The 18,658-nt window shown below is 41.6% G+C and overlaps 1 long non-coding RNA gene across 1 annotated transcript in view; it reads left to right on the plus strand.

Annotated features, from left to right (window-relative positions):
* The first annotated feature begins 7,171 nt into the window (after positions 1–7,171).
* Positions 7,172–18,658, plus strand: part of LOC116744078 — a 99,834-nt gene continuing 88,347 nt past the window's right edge. Inside the window, exon 1 of the long non-coding RNA XR_004346948.1 lies at positions 7,172–7,331. This is a non-coding gene — a long non-coding RNA (uncharacterized LOC116744078). The remainder of the gene's footprint in view (positions 7,332–18,658) is intronic.

Here is an 18,658-nt window from a genome sequence, read left to right on the forward strand (position 1 = left end):
GGGAGAAAAGAGTGAATCTGTCCAAGTGTTTCCTTAATCCTGGAGAAGATGTTTATTTGTACTTTAGGAAGAAAGTAAAACAATGACCTTTTTGGATTTAGTTACCCAGATTCTAATCTATTTGTTTATTAAAAAGTGAAGACCAGGGCTTCCCTGGTGGCGCAGTGGTTGGGAGTCCGCCTGCCAGCGCAGGGGACGCGGGTTTGTGCCCCGGTCCGGGAGGATCCTGCATGCCGCGGAGCAGCTGGGCCCGTGGGCCATGGCCGCTGGGCCTGCGCGTCCGGGGCCTGTGCTCCACGGCGGGAGAGGCCACAGCAGTGAGAGGCCTGCGTCCCACAAAAACAAAAAACAAAAAATGTCTCAAAAACATCCATTCATTTCCAAGTTATTCACTTTCTTTTCTTTTTTTGCATTTTATTTTATTTATTTTTTTATACAGCAGGTTCTTATTAGTTATCCATTTTATACATATTGGTATATATATGTCAATCCCCATTTCCCAATTCATCACACCCTCCCCCCTCTGCCACTTTCCCTGCTAGGTGTCCATACATTTGTTCTCTGCATCTGTGTCTCAATTTCTGCCCTGCACACTGGTTCATCTGTACCATTTTTCTAGGTTCCACATATATGTGTTAATATACGATATTTGTTTTTCTCTTTCTGACTTACTTCACTCTGTATGACAGTCTCTAGATCCATCCACGTCTCTACAAATGACCCAATTTCGTTCCTTTTTATGGCTGAGTGATATTCCATTGTATATATTTACTGCATCTTCTTTATCCATTCATCTGTCGATGGGCACTTAGGTTGCTTCCATGTCCTGGCTATTGTAAATAGTGCTGCAGTGAACATTGGGGTGCATGTGTCTTTTTGAATTATGGTTTTCTCTGGGTATATGCCCAGTAGTTGGATTGCTGGATCATATGGTAATTCTATTTTTAGTTTTTTAAGGAACCTCCATACTGTTCTCCATAGTGGTTGTATCAATTTACATTCCCACCAACAGTGCAAGAGGGTTCCCTTTTCTCCAAACCCTCTCCAGCATTTGTTGTTTGTAGATTTTCTGATGATGCCCATTCTAACTGGTGTGAGGTGACACCTCATTGTAGTTTTGATTTGCATTTCTCTAATAATTAGTGATGTTGAGCAGCTTTTCATGTGCTTCTTGGCCATCTGTATGTCTTCTTTGGAGAAATGTCTATTTAGGTCTTCTGCCCATTTTTGGATTGGGTTGTTTGTTTTTTTAATATCGAGCTGCATGAGCTGTTTATATATTTTGGAGATTATCCTTTGTCCGTTGATTAGTTTGCAAATATTTTCTCCCATTCTGAGGGTTGTCTTTTCGTCTTGTTTGTAGTTTCCTTTACTGTGCAAAAACTTTTAAGTTTCATTAGGTCCCATTGTTTATTTTTGTTTTTATTTCCGTTTCTCTAGGGGGTGGGTCAAAAAAAATCTTGCTGTGATTTATGTCTAAGAGTGTTCTTCCTATGTTTTCCTCTAAGAGTTTTATAGTGTCCAGTCTTACATTTAGGTCTCTAATCCATTTTGAGTTTATTTTTGTGTATGGTGTTAGGGAGTGTTCTAATTTCATTCTTTTACATGTAGCTGTCCAGTTCTCCCAGCACCACTTATTGAAGAGACTTTCTTTTCTCCATTGTATATCCTTGCCTCCTTTTTCATAGATTAGTTGGCCACAGGTGCGTGGGTTTATCTCTGGGCTTTCTATCCTGTTCCATTGATCTATATTTCTGTTTTTGTGCCAGTACCATATTGTCTTGATTACTGTAGCTTTGTAGTATAGTCTGAAGTCAGGGAGCCTGATTCCTCCAGCTCCGATTTTCTTTCTCAAGATAGCTTTGGCTATTCGGGGTCTTTTGTGTTTCCATACAAATTGTGAAATTTTTTCTTCTAGTTCTGTGCAAAATGCCAGTGGTAGTTTGATAGGGATTGCATTGAATCTGTAGATTGCTTTGGGTAGTAGAGTCATTTTTACAATGTTTCCAATCCAAGAACATGGGATATCTCTCCATCTATTTGTATCATTTTTAATTTCTTTCATCAGTGTCTTATAATTTTCTGCATACAGATCTTTGTCTCCTTAGTAGGTTTATTTCTAGATATTTTATCCTTTTTGTTGCAGTGGTAAATGGGAGTGTTTTCTTAATTTCACTTTCAGATTTTTCATCATTAGTTTATAGGAATGCTAGAGATTTCTGTGCATTAATTTTGTATCCTGCTACTTTACCAAATTCATTGATTAGCTCTAGTAGTTTTCTGGTAGCAACTTTAGGATTCTCTATGTATAGTATCATGTCATCTGCAAACAGTGACAGCTTTACTTCTTCTTTTCCAATTTGGATTCCTTTTATTTCTTTTCCTTTTCTGATTGCTGTGACTAAAACTTCCATAACTATGTTGAATAAGAGTGGTGAGAGTGGGCAACCTTGTCTTGTTCCTGATCTTAGTGGAAATGGTTTCAATTTTTCACCATTGAGGACAATGTTGGCTGTGGGTTTGTCATATATGGCCTTTATTATGTTGAGGAAAGTTCCCTGTATGCCTACTTTCTGGAGGGTTTTAATCATAAATGGGTGTTGAATTTTGTCAAAACAATTCTCTGCATCTATTGAGAAGATCATGTGCTTTTTCTCCTTCAATTTGTTAATATGGTGTATCACATTGATTGATTTGCATATATTTTTTTCGTTGTTTTTTTTTTTTTTTTTTTTTTTACAGTATGCGGGCCTCGCACTGTTGTGGCCTCTCCCGTTGCGGAGCACAGGTTCTGGACACACAGGCTCAGAGGCCATGGCTCACAGGCCTAGCCGCTCCGCAGCATGTGGGATCTTCCTGGACTGGGGCACGAACCTGTGTCCCCTGCATCAGCAGGTGGACTCTCAACCACTGTGCCACGAGGGAAGCCCGATTTGCGTATATTGATTTGCGTATATCCCTTGCATTCCTGGAATAAACCCCAGTTGATCATGATGTATGAACCTTTTAATGTGCTGTTGGATTCTGTTTGCTAGTATTTTGTTGAGGATTTTTGCATCTATGTTCATCAGTGATATTGGCCTGTAGTTTTCTTTCTTTGTGACATCTTTGTCTGTTTTTGGTATCAGGGTGATGGTGGCCTCATAGAATGAGTTTGGGAGAGTTCCTCCCTCTGCTATATTTTGGAAGAGTTTGAGAAGGATAGGTGTTAGCTCTTCTCTAAATGTTTGATAGAATTCACCTGTGAAGCCATCTGGTCCTGGGCTTTTGTTTGTTGGAAGATATTTAATCACAATTTCAATTTCAGTGCTTGTGATTGGTCTGTTCATATTTTCTAGTTCTTCCTGGTTCAGTCTCGGAAGGTTGTGCATTTCTAAGAATTTGTCCATTTCTTCCAGGTTGTCCATTTTATTGGCATATAGTTGCTTGTAGTAATCTCTCATGATCCTTTGTATTTCTGCAGTGTCAGTTGTTACTTCTCCTTTTTCATTTGTAATTCTGTTGATTTGAGTCTTCTCCCTTTTTTTCTTGATGAGTCTGGCTAATTGTTTATCAATTTTGTTTATCTTCTCAAAGAACCAGCTTTTAGTTTTATTGATCTTTGCTATTGTTTCCTTCATTTCTTTTTCATTTATTTCTGATCTGATCTTTATGATTTCTTCCCTTCTGCTAACTTTGGGTTTTTTTGTTCCTCTTTCTCTAATTGCTTTAGGTGCAAGGTCAGGTTGTTTATTTGAGATGTTTCTTGTTTCTTAAGATAGGATTGTATTGCTATAAACTTCCCTCTTAGAACTGCTTTTGCTGCATCCCATAGTTTTTTTTTTTTTTTTTTTGCAGTACGCGGGCCTCTCACTGGTGTGGCCTCTTCCATTGCGGAGCATAGTCTCTGGACGTGCAGGCTCAGCGGCCATGGCTTACGGGCCTAGCCACTCCGCAGCATGTGGGATCTTCCCAGACCGGGGCATGAACCTGTGTCCCCTGCATCAGCAGGAGGACTCTCAACCACTGCACCACCAGGGAAGCCCTCTTCCACCATCTTGAAGCTACTTGATTTGTGGCCTGTGATGTGATCAATCCTGGAGAATGTTCCATGGGCACCTGAGAAGAAAGTGTAATCTGCTGTTTTTGGGTGGAATGTCCTATAAATATCAATGAAATCTATCTGGTCTATTGTGTCATTTAAAGCTTGTGTTTCCTTATTAATTTTCTGTTTGGATGATCTGTCCATTGGTGTAAGTGAGGTGTTAAAATCCCCCACTATTACTGTGTTACTGTCAATTTCCTCTTTTAAAGCTGTTAGCAGTTGACTTAGGTATTGAGGTGCTCCTATGTTGGGTACATATATATTTATAATTGTTATATCTTCTTCTTGGATTGATCCTTTGATCATTATGTAGTGTCCCTCCTCGTCTCTTTTAACGTTCTTTATTTTAAAGTCTATTTTATCTTATATGAGTATTGGTACTCCAGGTTTCTTTTTTCCTGGTACACGTGCCTCTCACTGTTGTGGCCTCTCCTGTTGCAGAGCACAGGCTCCGGACGTGCAGGCTCAGCGGCCATGGCTCACGGGCCCAGCTGCTCCACGGCATGTGGGATCTTCCCGGACCAGGGCACAAACCTGTGTCCCCTGCATTGGTAGGCAGACTCTCAACCATTGTGTCACCAGGGAAGCCCCTGCAGCTTTCTTTTGATTTGCATTTGCATTGAATATCTTTTTCCATCCCCTCACTTTCAGTCTGTATGTGTCCCTAGGTCTGAAGTGGGTCTCTTGTAGACAGCATGTGTACAGCTCTTGTTTTTGTATGCATTCAGTGAGCCTGTGTTTTTTGGTTGGAGTATTTAATCCATTTACATTTAAGGTAATTATTTATACGTATGTTCCTATTACCATTTTCTTAATTGTTTTGTGTTTGTTTTTGTAGGTCCTTTTCTCCCCTTGTGTTTCCCACTTAGAGAAGTTCCTTTAGCATTTATTGTAGAGCTGGTTTGGTGGTGGTGAATTCTCTTAGCTTTTGCTTGTCTGTAAAGCTCTTGATTTCTGTATCAAATGTGAATGAGATCCTTGCAGTGTAGAGTAATCTTGGTTGTAGGTTCTTCCCTTTCATCACTTTAAATATGTCATGGCACTTCCTTCTGGCTTGTAGAGTTTCTGCTGAGAAATCAGCTGTTAACCTTAAGGGAGTTCCCTTGTATGTTATTTGTCATTTTTCCCTTGCTGCTTTCAATTTTTCCTTTGTGTTTATTTTTTGTCAACTTGATTACCATGTGTCTCGGCGTATTTCTCCTTGGATTTATCCTGTATGGGACTCTCTGTGCTTCCTGGACTTGGGTGGCTGTTTCCTTTCCCATGTTAGGTAACTTTTCGACTATAATCTCTTCAAATATTTTCTCGGGTCCTTTCTCTCTCTCTTCTCCTTGTGGTCCCGTATAATGTGAATGATGTTGTGTTTAATTTTGTCCCAGAGGTCTCTTAGGCTGTGTTCATTTCTTTTCATTCTTTTTTCTTTATTCTGTTCTCCCGCAGTGAATTCCACCATTCTGTCTTCCAGGTCACTTATCCGTTCTTCTGCCTCAGTTATTCTGCTATTGATTTCTTCTAGTGCATTTTTCATTTCAGTTATTGTATTGTTCATCTCTGTTTGTTTGTTCTTTAATTCTTGTAGGTGTTTGTTAAACATTTCTTGCATCTTCTCGATCTTTGCCTCCATTCTTTTTCTGAGGTCCTGGATCATCTTCACTATGATTATTCTGAATTATTTTTCTGGAAGGTTGCCTATGAAGGTTGTTCATTTAGTTGTTTTTCTGGGGTTTCATCTTGTTCCTTCATCTGGTACAAAGTCCTTTGCCTTTTCATTTTGTCTGTCTTTCTGTGAATGTGGTTTTCCTTCCACAGGCTGCAGAATTGTAGTTCTTCTTGCTTTTGCTGTCTGTCCTCTGATGGATGAGGCTATCTAAGAGACTTGTGCAAGTTTCCTGATGGGAGGGACTGGTGGTGGATAGAGGTGGCTGTTGCTCTGGTTGGCAGAGCTCAGTAAAACTTTAATCCACTTGTCCGCTGATGGGTGGGGCTGGGTTCCCTCCCTGTTTGGTTGTTTGACCTGAGGTGACCCAACAGTGGAGCCTACCCAGGCTCTTTCGTGGGACCAATGGCAGACTCTGGGATGGCTCACACCAAGGAGTACTTCCCAGAACCTCTCCCACCAGTGTCCCCATCCTCACAGTGAGACACAGCCACTCCCTGCCTCTGCAGGAGACCCTCCAACACCAGCAGTGAGGTCTGGTTCAGTCTCCTATGGGGTCACTGCTCCTTCCCCTCGGTCCCGATGCGCACACTACTTTGTGTGTGCCCTCCAAGAGTGGAGTCTCTGTTTCTCCCAGTCCTGTCAAAGTCCTGCCATCAAATCCCACTAGCCTTCTAAGTCTGATTCTCTAGGAATTCCTCCTCCCATTGCCTGACCCCCAGGTTGGGAAGCCTGACGTGGGGCTCAGAACCTTCACTCCAGTGGGTGGACTTCTGTGGTATAAGTGTTCTCCAGTCTGTGAGTCACCCACCCAGCAGTGATGGGATATGATTTTATTGTGATTGCGCCCCTCATACCGTCTCACTGTGGCTTCTCCTTGTCTTTGGATGTGGGGTATCTTTTTTGGTGAGTTCCAGCGTCTTCCTGTCGATGATTGTTCAGCAGTTAGTTGTGATTCTGGTGCTCTCACCAGAGGGAGTACATTCACTTTCTTTGTTCAGTCAAATGGAAAATGACATTAGTATAAGGAACATCACTTTATTTATTGGCCAACAGATACCATATATGATTCTATATAAGTATTAATTATAAATTTGGAAAGTATTACCCTAAAAGATTATGAAAATATAATATTTTATCAATCACTAATGTAATATTGGTGTTAATAAAACATTTTAAATTCAAAATTAAGTTTCTATTAATATTTTAATAGTACTACATATTTATTATATTTATAAAATAGATTTTATTATTAGAGAAATAATAATTATTTCATAACCCAATATCAATATTATAAGCCCAGATGATATAATGTTAAGAAAATTGAAATTTACTGTATGTTAACCATTAGAACATTAAATTATAATTCATGTTTAACTTTTGTTAATTATTTACTCATTAAAATTATAATTATTATATCATTTAAATCTACCCTTCTATTCTTCTAATGCTTTAACATCATTCTGGTTTTCCAAGATCTTCATGCTACTTTCCTCTTGACTCCCAGACTTGATAAAAATCAACATACCACTGAATTCTGCTGTTCTAAAATCTGAGGCCTCTTGCTGTCTGGGTGCTTCAGGAAGACGTGTAAGTAGGTTTTAATATATTAATTATATTTTATTCAAAAATTATTACTTTTAAAAATTGAAGTATAGTTGATTTACAATGTTGTGTTTCAGGTGTGCGGCACAGTGATTCAGTTTTATATATACATTTTATATATGTAAATGTAGAGAATGAGAATGTAGATGTTCATCAGGGTTACAGTAGGTTATATACATTTTATATATATATTATATATATATTTTTTCAGATTGTTTTCCCTTATAGGTTATTGCAAAATACTGAGTATAGTTCCCTGTGCTATGCAGTAGGTCCTTGTTGGTTACCCATTTTATATATAGGAATGTGTATATGTTAATACCAAACTCCTAATTTATCCTTCCCTATATTTTATTTCTAACATTCAAATTAAGAAGTTCAAATAAAATGTGAAATCCCCAAGAATAGAGACTTTAATACAATGAAACTGAGTACACGTGAAATATATTTCTTCTTATTCAGTCCTGGGGTCCTTTTCAGAACTGTTTCATATGCATATAATCATGACACACTAACAACATTTTCCCAGGAATAAATTGGTTAAGCTGCCATGGCTGGGATGCTAATGACCTGGGAGACAATTTCAGATCCTTGGGTAATATTACTTTAGGCTAAAACCTAGAAAACTTGACATATGTAGCCAAAACCTTCGTAATGGTATTTAGACCTTAAGATTTCCTTTACTACCAACTTTTATGTCAGATCACATATTCTTATCTCTAACCTTGCATTCATTATAGCACACACTTCACATTGAGAAATAATCAAGTGTAGCACTTTCTTAATATTCCTAAGGATATAACACATTATGTATATGAATATGAATATAGATGCATGTATATTTATTTACAGAACACTTATATATCCTGATAATATTCTTCTGTTATTTTGTCTAAGAAAAATACCACTTGCCTTTCTGAAACCTGATGTGTCCTAAATATTCTGTCAGTTGGAAGGAATACAAAACAAATAGTCTATCCAAATAATCAACCTTCGATTCTAAACTCTCTCCTCTTTTCTAATTTTATTTTTCTTAATTATTCACACATCTTCCATTTTACTGAGGAAGTACAAAAGTGTCATTAAAGAGAAGTCTGTCTGGAGAATTCCCTGGCAGTCCAGTGATTAGGACTCAGTGCTTCCACTGCCATGGCACGTTCAGTCTCTAGTCAGGGAACTAAGATCCCATAAGCCGCTCGGCGCAGCCAAAAAAAAAAAAAAGGCTGTCGCTGAAACTCAGATTCCAGATTTTGTTTTAAGGTTCCATGGTTAGTACAATTATTTATTTAACAGGAAAAAGATTTTTTTTTTTTTTTTTTAGAACAAACCATGAAATCATGCTGAATAGCTTTCAGTTTACTATGGAATGTATATTCATTTGCTACATGCCTTTCCCCCACAAGATCCAATTCTAAGACATCCCTAAGTTGGAGTCAACCATAATTCAAAATTCATAAACTTATGCCTATTACATCAAGAGGAATAAAAACCACAGTTATAAGGAAAGACAAAATTGCAAATAGGATAAAAAAGAGAATGGTGGACATAGTGCCCAGAACAGTGTGCTGAGAGACAGATCTTTGCTGGGAGGTAATTTGCCTGGACCTGAGTTGGGCTTGTCCTGAACACCACGAAGTCACCCAGGCACATTCGACATTGAGGGACACTTCAGGTAAATCAATACTCAGCGATGTGTCCAGGGGTCAGATCTCATCTTGGGTCATTTCAGGAGAGCAGAGGGCCAGGGCCAGCCTATATGGGAAATCCGTTTAGGTGCGGGCTGCATCAGGAAGCCTCTAGGCAGAGACATCCTAGAACGTCACCTAGGATGAAAATGCATCAACTGATGGAGACCCCGTATACTTGGGTTAGTTGGGGACATATCTGCCAAACTCAAAAGCATTCATGATTCAATGTGATCAAAGAAAAACTTCAGTTGTGTGATCAGGCAAAATGTCATGATACAACTAAAAACTAACAATGCTTCTTTGGCTGTGGGGGGAGGGTGCTTTCTTTGGTCTACTATTCCCACCCCCACCCCAAATAATAACCGTGTGACAAAAAATAATAAATTGTTGACTGAAATAATCAACAAACAATCTATAAAGGGAATAGAAAAGAGTTTTATTTGAGCCAAACTGAGGACTATAATCTGGGAGATACAGATTCCAGAAGCACTTGAATTGTGCTCTGCTGGACTACAGAATGGGGAGGCTTATAAAGGCAAAACTCACAAAACTACATAAGTTGTTTGTCAAGAATTAGGACTGAAGCTGGCAAGAAGTAAGGGTGCTTGTCAAGTAAGGATTGGTTGGAGTCTGAAATAGTTGCGTACTTACAAATGAAGACCTTGAGACCACAAGGTTGCAGCTGGCAGCTGCTAGCAGATATTGTTTTGAGAACGGCTGGTGGTGGCCTTGAATTCATCCAGTTCAGAAATTTCGAGTTCTCAGTGATGCAGGAACTTGTCTGAAACTACATCCACAATGGCCACCTGGCTCTAGTTTGGACACCTGAACCACACTTACTCCATTCTGATTTTTGAATGCATTCTTTTCTTTAATGGTTAAAGCAGATGTACTGTACGTGTTCGATGGGCCACAAAACAAGCTACTCTAGTTAGCATAAAGTTCAAGTTAAATCATGTGAAAGACAGAACGACTTCCCCGTACCTCAATATGTGAAAATTTTTTCCATCAAAACCAAATAAGAGACACTTTGAAATTTTATTTTTTAAAGTAGAATTGATAGTAGTCTCACTCACCCGTGGCCAAGGTCAGAGACATGCACTACTGCATGCTTTATGCTCTTCTCCACAAGACCAGGAAGTGGTCTGTATTCTGTTAATTTGAACAACAAAATACATTTATTCCTAGACTCCACCACCTCATTCAGATCAGCCATTCTGAAGGACCTCAGGTCGTTGGGAAGGGGGCCTGCTATAGCCCAGCTGGTGTAGATGGTTGTCTCTGCCTGTGACATGGATGACCTGGGCACCGACAATGCTGTGAGGTTTGAAGGGCGGCTGGCTGCACACAACCTTGCTTACGTCTCATGGCAGTCTGCAGTGGCGAGTGGAAAATGATCCCGAGAGAGGTAGGGGTTCCCAAGGCCCAGTCATGGCAGGCTGGTCCTCAGCAGGGGCTTGTGCCTCCTGGACCATGTGCCCTTGCTCTGTCCTGGTGGAAGGCAGAGTTCTAAACTGTCTGTGAACATCAGCTCCAACTGTCACTGGGTTGGCCAATCAGTGGCTGAGGATAGAGGTGGCCAATGGGAAGTGGGGGAGGGTCGACAGCTTGGCTGAGGTCCTTTCCATTCCCAAGACAAAACTTGGGGTGGCGAGGGAGAGGTGAAGGGCATTAGAACAGAGATGGGAATCAGCGGGCCTAAAAAAATATTTTAATCATCATAATTTGGCCTTGGGCTGGCTGGGTTTGGAGGGTGAAGAATCTCAAGGTTGAATCTGAGTTCAGAGTCCTTCTTATGCATCACAGTGACTCTGTTTCACCTACATTCTCATTCACTAAAGTGTGCACCCTGAAAGGCTGGTTCTGAGAGATGTTCATCAGGGTTACGGTGGGTCAGCAGTGGGTGGGGGGCATGGAATAGGGTGGCGTAGGAAAAAAATGGTGAAACTGGGTGAAACCTCCCATTCCATATTGGTAATCTTTGTGCAGAGCTGGATTCTGAGGCTGAAGGATGAAGGTGGCTGAATCCACAGAGCAGTTCTCCTCAATGCTATTTATACACTAAATACAGGATGGATAGATGGGTACTGAAGGAAGTAAGGCTTGGCCTCTAAAAGTTTTCACAGACTACTTTCTTTTTGAACCAAAAATAACTTAGTTAACTATATTAGTCTTATAACTAGAGTCAATCTAGTTCTTGGGACACAGAAGTAAACATTGTCTTTCAAATCTCTCTAGTCGTCATAAGACCACTCACGATAAACTCTCACTAGTTACGGGATATTAATAAATATCCATCACCAAAATACTGTCCTTACACAGTCTAGCTATAGAGGAAAAGAAAACAAGGCACTCACCAAATTTACTCCCTAATGAAATCCAGTTTTGAAGCACCATCTTAGAAATTATAATTCTCTCAAGCTTCAACTTGAGCAAATGTACAGTTACTTAGCAATAGTAGTGAAAACAATGGTAAGAAAGTCCAAAATTACATCAAAAGAGAGAAAAAAATGTGTTTCTAGACTAAATAGTACTGACAAAAATATTCTTTCTGTGCTGCCCAGAAAGCAGATAATATGAGGACAAATTACCCGTATAATTCATATTTAATATAATGAACATTTACAAAACTCTACCTTATACGTTATAATCATATTAATTCTCCATTTGAGATACTGTGTGATCACTTAAATAATAGCAGAAAAGCAAAGAAAAATTATTTCAGAAGAAAGACAAAGTTCTTGCTGTGTTTCTGATGATTTTAGTGGCCTTGTTAACAAGAACAAAGATACTGTCATTATACCACCTACACATAGAGTGCCAAGAGAACACTTAATTTTGAGACTCATGTTGAGTAATCTGTGGTTTTAGAGTACTGAGGATCACGATCCTATCAAGTTCCCACATGGAGCAGTGGGTGTTCTGCAGGTCACCAATGGCTGAAAGTGAGACAGAAACATCTCCACACTCTGAACTTGAAAAGAGGCTCAAACTCAAATGTGGTGACATCAGATGGTGCCACAAATTAGCGAATGTGAGTGTTCAGGGCAGCGCAGTGGTGGGGGAATCACTCACTGACATTTATCTGCTATCATTTTAGAGAAGTCCCCAAATGTTTATTCTAATACTACCTAAGGTATCCACTCACATTTATTTCAATAGTAAGCTTCAAAGGTACAGAAAGTATCTCCTAGGGGACTAGTTGGGATCACATGTGTTAGTGAATTTCCCAACATTTCTCTACCTCTCATGCTGAGCCAGAAATGCCCCCTCCACCCCTGGTATCCCTCACCCCAGGGGCAGTTCTTGCCATCTGCACTCAGAGCTTTCTGCTGAACCTCTCTCCTACCATGTCCCCATCGATGGCTGAATCTGCCCCTGAAGAGTGCGCTCCTGTGCTGCCCACCTGCACACACCTGGCCCCAGCTGATTTATTTTCAGTCCCTCCTCCTGAGTGAATGATGCTTACCGTTTCCCTCCAGGAAAGATCCTCATACTTTCAACACTTTGAAGCAGTCTATAAGGCAAACACAGTTTAAACACAGGCAAACTGTTTTTGAGTGTGGGAAGTGAATAGGATTTGGTGGTAGAGGTCCCAGATTCAGTGCCAGGTATGTCATTAGCTTAGTTTGTGATGATAAAAAGAGCAGCTTACACGAGAGTTTACCATGTGCCAAGAGTTTTACATAACTTCATCTTATTTAACCTGTACAACAACCCTCAGCTAAGCTAAGAGTTAAGGAAGTCGAGGGGATGAAGAGTTACAAGAATATGTCCCGAGGACCCAGCTAGGAAGGTGCAGAGGTGAGACTGGTCCCCAGTCTGGTTTTAGAGCCTGAGCTGTACACCAACTGTGAATATTGTGTGATCTGGAGCTTGTTTGAACCTCGGTTTCCTCACCTCTGCGGACAATGCAATCCCCTTTCTCGAAGATAGCCATGAGGGGTTATATGGCGCTCTGTGCTTTGTTGACTTGTTCGCCCACAGACATTAGTTACCACACTCAGGGACGACCTGGTGAGTGCTGGTACTTTCCTGCCTCCTCGCTAGGGACTCTCCAAGCCAGTGAAACCATCTAGGTCCCCAAGGTCCTGTGGTTTTTCCTTTACCACAAAAGCACCCAAGCTCTTTGCTGCTCAACTGTGGTTTAGGAGTCCAGTGGCCACCCCACCATGTCTTTTTCCTTAGCATCTCTGTCCTCTTTACCCACAACCTTGGGGTTCCCAGCCATCTCCATGACCTACATTAATGTGGAGTCATAGAACTCACTGTTAGGGGTGGACCTCAAAGAGGCTGGCCCATCACCCGTACATGAAGGTGGGGCAGTCTGTAAGACAAAGCCAGGGCTCCTCAGGGGATGTGTGGGCAGCGGGGAACAACAGGGTCCCAGGTAGGGCTCTAAGGAGGCATCTGCAGGTGTGTGGGTCCTGCACTGGGAGGCCCAGAACGGCCTTACTCTGTAGTTTAGACAGATCTGAGGTCTCAGGTCTTCTCACTGGATTCACTTTTTTCATTTCTTACTCAATTCCCCAGGTCCTTAATGAATGCCTCACATGTGCCAGACAGGAGAGAGGGCTCAGCAGGAGTAAGATATCTGTCTTAACAACCTTTACAATTCAGAGGAAAATGCAGACAAGGAACAAACGTGGAAGTAAAATGATTTCAGGGAGGATGAGTGCTATGAGGCCATGTGTAGGGCAGAGGAGTAGAGAGGGATGCAGTAAGCACAGTCACTAGCCCTTGGTGGTTGGGAAATGGCACCTTAAGAAGACAGGAGCAGAACTGGTTTCTATATGGAGGAGGCAGCCACCCACCTGTGTGGGGAAGGGCATTCTTGGCAGAGGAAATAGCCAGTGCAAGGCTCTGAGAAAAAATGACCTTGACGTACTAACGGAACATTAGGAAGCCCTTCCCTGATGGAAGGCACAGTTGTAAACTGTCCATGGACATCGGTTCTACACTGGGTTGGCTAGGCAGCCACTGAGAGGGTGCAGGTGACACCAGGAGGAGCAGGATTGGCACCTTGACCTCTGAGGTCCTTTCCAACCCCAAATCCAGACTTGTGGTGAGGACAGGCAGTGAAGGACAAAGAAAAGAGAAGGGGATCAGGGTCCTGAAAAAAATCGTTACAGTCATATTCTTGCCATGGGCTGGCCTGCCTGAAAAGTGCTGGGTTTGACCTGTGAACTGGGTAGGGGCCCAACTGGGGCACATTTCAGAGTTAGGATTAAGGTTATGTCTTAAGGATCATCCTGGGAGGTTTAGCTTGAGCCTTAGGATTAAATCTAAGTTCAGTGTCCCTCTTACATATTTGGATAACACTATTTCTTCTACACCAAACTTAACTGAAACGTGTTTTTTGAAAGGCTGGTTGGAGATGTTAATCAGGGTTATGGTGCTGCTAGGGAGTGGGTGGAGAGCATTGCCTCCTGAGAGTGAGAAACTGGGCTGCCTCTGGAGGAAAGCACCCACTCTGGGCTGCTAATCCAGGGCCAGAGCTCCATTCTGAGGGGGAAGGGGGAAGGTGGCACAGCTCACAGGGGCCATTAGTACAAAACTATACATGATGACAACATGGTGGATCAGCTCTACCCCAATAAAAAGTAAAAAAACCCAAACAAAACTACATGTGATAAATGCTGAAGAAAGGGATGCTGGGCCATATAAAATGTTTCACGACCTACTTTTTCTTAAATCAGAAATCAGTTTTGTTAAACATATTAGTGCTGTAACTAGAGTAACTCAGCTCTTGTTACATTGAAATAAACTTTGCCTTCTACATCTTTCTAGTTGTGAGTCCACTCATGTAAAATACTCCCTTAGTGTTCACGTTACGGGGCCCTGTTAAACAGAAACAACCAAAATTTTGCCCTTACTTAAATACTAGCAATAAAAATAGAAGAGAAAAAGAGCTAAATCATTTTAGAAAAAAGAAAATTCTGTGTTTCTGATGATTTTAGTGGTCTTTTGGTAGTCACAAAATACTGTCATTATACCACCTACAAATAGAATAACAAGGAAGGACATCCAAGAGTCACATGGAGATAATCTATAGTTATGGAGCATTATCTAAGAATTACAGTCCTATTAAGTTCCCACATGAAGCAGTTAGTGGTCTGTGGAAAGCTCTGCAGGTCACCGAAGGCCGAGAATGAGGCAGGAACAACTCCACACTCTGAACTTGAAAAGAGGCACATACTCAAATGATGGTGATACCAGATGGTGACACGGGTTGGTAGATGTCAGGGCTCGGAGCAAGGCAGAGCGAGCACTCACTAGGCTTCAGCTCTTATGTTGCAGAGAAGCACACACGTTTATTTCCAGTGTTATACTACTGACTTTACTACCCTCTCACATTTATTCCCATAGTTACCTCCAAAAGGTTTTGCCCAGTTCCAGAAAGAATCCCCACTGTGGTTCTAATTAGGATTACATTTGCTAATTCTGCTCCCATTGTTTCTTCCCCACTCACAGTGAGCCTGAAATGACCCCCTTTACCCTTGGTTTCCCTTGTTCTTGTGATCTGAACTCAAGGCTGAACCCCTTTCCCACCTGTACCCACTGATGTTTGGATCTGCCTCTGGAAAGGTGTGCTCTTACGCTTCCAAGCTGCACAGACCTGGCCCAAGCGTGCGCATACCCACAATCTCTGGGGGCCCTCCTCCTGAGTAAATGACCATTTCCCTCCATGAGAGGTCCTCTCACCCTAAACATTTTGATGCAGTTTGCCAGCCCGTAAAAGTTTAAACAATAAGCAAATGGGACTTAATCAAACTTACAAGCTTTTGCACAGCATAGGAAACGAAAACCAAAATAAGACAACCTATGGAATGGGAGAAAATATTTGCAAATGATGTGACTGACAAGGGCTTAATTTCCAAAGTACATAAACAGCTCATACAGCTCAATATCAAACAAACAAGCAAACAAACAACCCAATCAAAAAATGGGCATAAGCTCTAAATAGACATTTCTCCAAAGAAGACATCCAGATGGCCAACAGACACGTGAAAAGATGCTCAACATCGCTCATTGTTAGAGAAATACAAATCAAAACTACTTTGAGCTATCACCTCACACTGGTCAGAATGGCCATCATAAAATGTTTACAAATAATAAATCCTGGAGAGGATGTGGAGAAAAGCGAGCCCTCTTACACTGTTGGTGGGAATGTAAGTTGGGGTAGCCACTATGGAAAACAGTATGGAGATTCCTCAAAAAACTAAAAATAGAGTTGCCATATGATCCAGCAATCCCACTCCTGGGCATATATCCAGACAAAACTGTAATTTAAAAAGATACATGCACCCCTATGTTTATAGCAGCACTATTCACAATAGCCAACATGGAAACAATGTAAATGTCCATTGACAGATGAATGGGTAAAGAAGATGTGGTACATATATACAGTGGAATATTATTGAGCCATAAAAAAGAATGAAATAATGCTATTTGCAGCAACATGGATGGATCTAGAGATTATCATACAAAGTGAAGTAAGCCAGACAAAGACAAATATCATATAACATCACTTATATGTGGAATCTAAAAAGATACAAATGAACTTATTTACAAAACAGAAATAGACTCACAGACACAGAAAACAAACTTATGGTTACCAAAGGAGAAAGGAGGGGGAGGGATAAATTAGGAGTTTGGGATTAACAGATACACACTACTATATATAAAATACATAAACAACAAGGTCCTACTGTATAGCACAGGGAACCGTACTCAATATCTTGTAATAACCTATAATGGAAAAGAATCTGAAAAGAATATATATCTATATCTGAATCACCTTGTTATACACTGGAAACTAACACAACATTGTAAATCAGCTGTACTTCAATTAAAAAAAATAATTGGGAAAAAAAAGCGTAAACAGAGGCAAAACAGCTTTTCAGAGAGTGGAAGATGAATGGGATTTGGGGATGGAAGTCCCAGATTCAATGCCAGTTATGAGTGTGATGATAAAAGTAGCAACTTATTTTACCATGTGCTAAGAGTTTTGCCTAGATTCATCTCATTTAACCTGCATGTCTCTGTGTTAGAGTTGAGGGATTCCAGGGAGCGGGTTTAAGTTTCTGAGCTGATAACCACCTCTCAGTGTTTCATAATTTGGAGCTTGTTTGAACCTGTTTCCTCATCTCTGCATGTAACTCTTGCACTGGAGGGGAGCCATCAGGGGGGCTTACAGGTGATGAAGTAGAAGACAGCATGGAGCTCTGATGAAGGTCTGTGCTTTGTGACTTCTCGCCTCGCAGATATTAGTCATGACTCCCAGGAGGACCTGGGTGTTAAACGCTTGCAGGTCCCTCCTCGCTAGGGACTGACTGTCCGAACCAGTGAAGTAATCTGGGCCCCTGAGGCCCAGTGGCTTTTCATTTACCACAAAGGCACCCCAGCTCTTTCCTGCTCAACATTGCGGTACAGGAGGCAGTGGCCACCCCACCATGTCTCTTTCCTTAATACCACCTCCCTGTTTCCCTGCAACCTGGAGCTTCCCCTGCCCTCCACATGGACCGTGTGAATGCACAGTCTTTGGCCTGAAACCCACACGTGAGAGAGGAGCAGTTTCTGGGACATAAGCTTTGTTCCCCTGGGAACATTCAGGTAGTGGGAGCAGCTGGGTCCCAGGTCAGGCTCCAAGGAGGTCCTGTACTGGAGGCCCAGAATGGCCTTACTCTGATGTTTGGGCAGGTCTAAGATCTCATGGGTCTTACCACTGGACTCATTAATTTCTTGCTCAGTTTCTCAAATACTTAATGAGCTCCTATCATGTGCCAGACAGGAGAGGACTCAGTGGAAGTAAGATAATCTCTCTGTCCTATTGGCCGTTTATAGTGCAGAGGGTGATGCAGAAAGTAGACGTGAATAAACATGGAAATAAAACGATTTCAGGAAGGATGACTGCTAGGAGGCAGTAAATAGGGCAAAGGAATAGAGAGGGACGGATGAAATGCCATCACTAAGCTACAGTGGCTGGGAAAGGCCACCTTAAGAAGACAGGATCAGAATTGGTACCTAAATTAAGGAGGGAGCACCCACCTATCAGTGGAAAGGTGCTTCTGACAGAGGGAATGACACAAGTGAGCTTGAGATGCTAATTGAACAGAAGGATGGCCAGTGGCTGTTAGGAGGGACTTGGGCATGTACATGACTGGACCAGGACATGCACCACCTTGGGGGGGTTCATGGAAGCATAGATTTGAGTCTCAGTGTGACTTGGAGGCATTGATGGGCTTTGAGCAGGGTGGCCTCATGGTCTCATTTACGGTTTTATTTATTTATTTATTTTATTTATTTATTTTTGGCTGTATTGGGTCTTCATTGTGGTGTGTGGGCTTCTCACTGTGGTGGCTTCTCTTGTTGTGGAGCACGGGCTCTAGGCATGTGGGCTTCAGTAGTTGTGGCATATGGCCTCAGTAGTTGTGGCTCGTGGGCTCTAGAGCGCAGGCTCAGTAGTTGTGGCACACGGGCTTACTTGCTCCATGGCTTGTGGGATCTTCCCGGACCAGGGCTTGAACCAGTGTCCCCTGCATTGGTGGGCGGGTTCTTAAGCACTGTGCCACCAGGGAAGCCCTCATTTAGGGTGTTTAAATGTTCTACTGACTGCACAGT

Source organism: Phocoena sinus, chromosome 19 (assembly GCF_008692025.1).
Source record: "Phocoena sinus isolate mPhoSin1 chromosome 19, mPhoSin1.pri, whole genome shotgun sequence".
NCBI classification, from domain to species: domain Eukaryota; kingdom Metazoa; phylum Chordata; class Mammalia; order Artiodactyla; family Phocoenidae; genus Phocoena; species Phocoena sinus.